The sequence below is a fragment of the Peromyscus maniculatus genome, chromosome 20 (genome assembly GCF_049852395.1).
Source record: "Peromyscus maniculatus bairdii isolate BWxNUB_F1_BW_parent chromosome 20, HU_Pman_BW_mat_3.1, whole genome shotgun sequence".
NCBI lineage: Eukaryota > Metazoa > Chordata > Mammalia > Rodentia > Cricetidae > Peromyscus > Peromyscus maniculatus.
Genome location: NC_134871.1, coordinates 40,711,929 through 40,716,915, shown reverse-complemented (window position 1 = coordinate 40,716,915; position 4,987 = coordinate 40,711,929).

Genomic DNA, 4,987 nt, shown 5'->3' with positions numbered 1-4,987 from the left:
CTGAGCCACCTTTTTTCTGGTCACAGCTCAGAATGTATTGAAACATTTTGAAGTGTGAATAGGGTTCCAAATGCCTCCACTGCTCTGAATCCTAGATCTGTTGTTTGTGAAGGATCCCCAGTAGATACCCAAGTGTGAAGACATTCCTTGGATTTTAAATTGTTGACTAAGTATTGGGGTGATTTTGCTGTTACTACTGGCATCACCATTTCTCAGTGGTAGGAGAGGTGAGTAAGGGTAAGGCAATAAATGAGCCCTTGGCATTGAATCATAAAGATGGTGAAGAAAGGTTTCCCACTAGCAAGAAGGACCATAGATGTTACAGAGAAGGCATGTTCACACAGACTTTCTTCTGATGTGACCTCACATCTACTAGTTGCTTTGGTACTTCAATGCAAAGTTGTAATTTTCCCCTAGGTTTCATACTTTCGTTCACCCTCCTGACCCAGTGTCTCTGAATGATGATCCTATGAGGAGCCTCAGAGAAGCCCAGACATGATTATTGTGTGAGCTGTGATGCTTCGGGCATAGAGATGCTGCTCAGTGGGAAGCCTGGTGTGTCATTCCACTGGAGGGAAAACGAAACTGAAAGATGAGACATTGCTGGTGCAATTTTTGAAAAATATAATCAGAGTATGAGATTTGGGGAGAAGTTCTAGGAGTTTGTACTTCATAATTATAATTAAAACTTGTGCCTAACGACCATCTTGGAGCCCACTCAACGTGATGTGGGAGCTCTGAGTGCCAGAGAACATCTGTTTCAAAACATCAACCTCCTCTTTCTTCTCAGGAGGTGTCAGGGATGAGACTGGCCCTTGTTGCACTCATTTCCATATGGAAAGGGCTCAGGCTGGCTGCCTCTCCCTGCCCCCCAGAGCTTCTCCAACACTTTACTGGGGCTATTAGATTTTGCATTTGCAATGTGTGAATGCACAACATAAAACACCAGGGGATCTTTCAAAGATTAGCACCTTGATAGAGATGTGGAATTTTGTTTCTTTATTCTGTATGTGTGATTACATGTTACAAGTTCCACATAATAAGATGTTAAGAGGATGAAAACAGAGAGAAGTAAGCCTTGCATTCTCAGCCCCCTTGTAAACTAGGAATTATCTGGGAAATGAACAAAAGCTGTCTGTTGTGAACAGTACATGCTGGCTCTGTTGATTTACATCCCACCCTTCTTCTTGTGTGCATGCCTGTCTGTGGGGGAACAGACACCCATGTATTCCTCACATGCCCATGTGGTACTTGGAATTCCTTTCCTAGCCATGACTGAGATCAGTCCAATGTGGTGCTTCACATGAATTCAGAGCTGGGCTCAGGCAGAGGCACCTGCCTTTTTGACCCTGATCATGGTCTAGTTCTTACTGGCTACAGCTGGTTTCCTTGACTTGCCAACAGCTGTTTGATTCTCTCCTTTCCTGGTTCTTCACAGGGCAATGGTACCCAAGGATCTGGTTCTCTAGTGAGTACTGTGAGCCATTCCTGGAAACCCAGTCCAGTTGATATGTTTCGACATCCCAGTTATTTGCTTTATATCCTGTAGTTAAACTGCCAGGGGGATATTCTATTTTCTAAAAAATAACTCTGAAAAAGAACACTGCTCTAGAGCAGGACTGGTAGTATCTGTGATTTTGTTTTTGTGTCAAAAATATTTTTTATAGGTTCTGCCCAAACTTTTCATTCACTTAGTGAGAGTGTGGATATAAGGTACTGCTCACACATTGAAATTAATATGAATAAACCCAGAAAGCACTGATTCTGTTGCTGAGAGGCCATTCCCAAGAGTTTGCTGAGGCAATTTCTAGTTGCAGAGTCCACCTCACCTTCACCTAAAGCCAGGAAGGAAATGGAAAAAGACCTTTTAAAACTACTTAATGAATCAAAGAGACATAGCCTAGGATTTTTCCTTAGAAGGGAGGAGGGGGCATGTGAAATGTTAAAGTGTCCTGTAGGTGCCTGGAGATTCTCCATGCCTGTGTGGGTACAGTCACAATTCCACATATTCTCAGGATGTACAGTGATACTTCATGAAGAGACATGCTACCAACAAGACTTTCTTGCACAGGATCCCTTGGTGTTAGCTTCATAAAAAAGCAGAGAGCTTTAAAAAATAGATGCCATGTTGAGAACCACATGAGTAGTCTATAGTCAAGAAACTTTAGTGTAAAGAATAGCAGGCTCATTTCTTTAAAAACCCAGACTCATGAATTTTGGAGGCAAAAATGGCAGATCTCATTTCTGAGATCTGGGTTTTAGTTTAAAATACATAGATAGATTAGAATCACAGGTTTGCAATTAATGGGACCTCTCTAAAGCACATTGTAGTGTTGTGCCCAGATCGTAACCCCCAGAGAGACCACCAAGGACGAGCATACCAGAATGCAAAAGCAAGGTTTATCTGTTACAAGTCATGACAGGGAACTCATCTCAAGCCATCTCAAGTGAGGCAGAGAAGAGTTACTCTTTCTTGGGGAAGTTAGTTTTTATAGGCAAAACCCATAAAATTTCTTAGAGGGGAGGGGGTTAGTACGGGTCCATCCTTGATTGGTCCAGTTTTTCCCGGGCCTGGACTTCATCTTATTCTAGCTTATCTGTTTGCCCTGTCAGGAGTTTTACAATTCATCTCCGGAGTCTGGTCATGTTATCTCTGGAGAGGGGCATCTCATGGTTAATTGGTTACCATCAGACATCCTGACTCTGTTCTTTTGTTCCTGGGGCTGGTGCCATCATTTCTGGGGACTTGAAACTGGCCTGGGTCTATCTATATTGAGATATCTTTGTCTAAGCCCCCCTTTTTGAGACAATAGAGTGAGGGTCTTCTTGTGCCTAGATCACATCCCCAAAGCCGCCACTGGAGACTTTAGGTACAGAATGCAAAAGTAAGGTGTTTTCTAAGTTTACAAGCCTCCAGGGAGGCTCTTCCAAATCTCTCACTCACAGCAGGGAGGTTGGAAGGAGTGCTCCCCTTTCTTTGTGAGGCTAGTTCTTAAAGGCACAGACCATATAATTTATTTTAACCCACCTCCCTTTTTAGTCTTTTGGTCGAATATCCTGACTGTGTTTTCCAAAGTCCCTGTAGCAGATACAGCCACCTGGGGAAAAGGGCTCTAAGTTCTTATCTACACTCAGGAATCCTGGTTTAAGCTTCTCTTTGTCTGTAGGGGATAGAGTGGGGGGTTTTACTGAGGTATCACAGTAGCTCACATTATCAGCGTATATCACTCAGCTCCGTAAGTATGTCTTTATGCAACTATTACACACACACACACACACACACACACACACACACACACACACACAAACACACTGAGGGGCTTCTTCATACAGGAGTTATGACTGTTACATTTGTAAGATAAACGATTTTAAACTAGACCAAAGCAGTTTCAAATACATCTTTAGTATGTTTTTAATTATACATTTTACTAGAATTTTAAAATATCTTTGTTACATTTATTATTTATTTATATGTGCATGGTGTATGGTGTATTTGTGAAGGTCTGAGGACAACTTGTAGGCGTCAGATCTCTTTTTTACACACTTAGCCACCACACCAGCCCTTGGCAGACAGTTTTAAATTTCTCCTTGCCAAGGCTGCTTCACTAGTTAGATGGTATTGCATGGGAGCTCCTGGGAATGCATTTACCAATGTTTCTTCACCACAGGAGGAACTCCAAAGACAGACAAAACAACAGCTCCATTCAAGGCCAGTTCCTCGGACTGGTGACTTTATTGGTGTTACCCACAGAGCTTGGATGACTTGAGCAGCTGCCTCATGGAAAAGCCCACTCCAGCATTAGTGATGACTCACAAAACCCAACTCTCAAGCTCTCCGCACAAATTTTTGGCAGCTCCACCAGAAACTCCTCCTCGCTAAAATAGTTTTAAAACCAGAGAGGGGCCTTATGACATTTTGTAATATTCGTATGAGCTTTGTGAGCCTTATGTCTTCCTTCCACGAAGGAGTATTTCCACTAGTGGGAAAGATGTATACAATGATTTGGCACAATAGTGATTTGTATTTCACAAACTGGAATTAGACAACATTCTTCAGACATGTATCAGAGTTTGGGTTTCATGGGAGGCCCCGAGAAGATCACATGATCTGTTGTTTCTGCTATTTGTTACATAATTGGAATGTCCAATGAATGACAGCAAATGCTAATTAATTTGAGTACATGAATGCACTAGCTATAAATCAAAAGAAGTAGATTTAGTGCAGTGATGTGCCAGGTTCTGATCCTATAGCCTTGGGCAAAATGGTGCTTGTGTTGGTTTCAAAGAAAATGGCCCTCAAAGGGCGTGGCACTACTAGCAGGTTTGACCTTGTTGGAGGAAGTGTGTTACTGTGGATTCGGGCTTTGAGGTCTTTTTCTTTTTTTTCCCTTAAGCTTCCCTCACTGTGACAGTTAGTCGACTTCCTGTTGCCTGCAAGTTGTAGCACTCTTGCTTTAGCACCACAGCTGCCTGCATGCTGTCATCCTCCGGATCATGATCTAATGGACTGAACTTCTGAAACTGTAAGCCGCCACCTCAATTAAATGTTTTCTGTATAAGAGTTTCTGTGGTCATGGTGTCTCCTCACAACAATGGTAAACCCTAAGACAGTGTTCCTTACCACAAGGGCCTCAGTAGTTTCTTTGAAACACTAACATCTTTCTCCTGCTGAGACACCATCACTGATATCTGCTACATCAGCCAGGTCTCACTGGCCTTCATCCCTGCCTTACAGAGGGATGTGAAACCAATTCTTAGGCTATCCATGATTTTGTTTTCCATAAAATCCACCTGTATTTGACTTTAAACCAATAAACAATTTGCATATTATAATATGACTAAGATAACATAAATCTCAATTTCAATAAATACAGGTGTTATACATCTCAATTCACCATAGTTTTTTTCTTGAAATTTTCCTTTTAAAAAATAAATGTATGTATGGGTATTTTGCCTGCATTAACTAAAAGCTTTTCTTTTTGTTTAA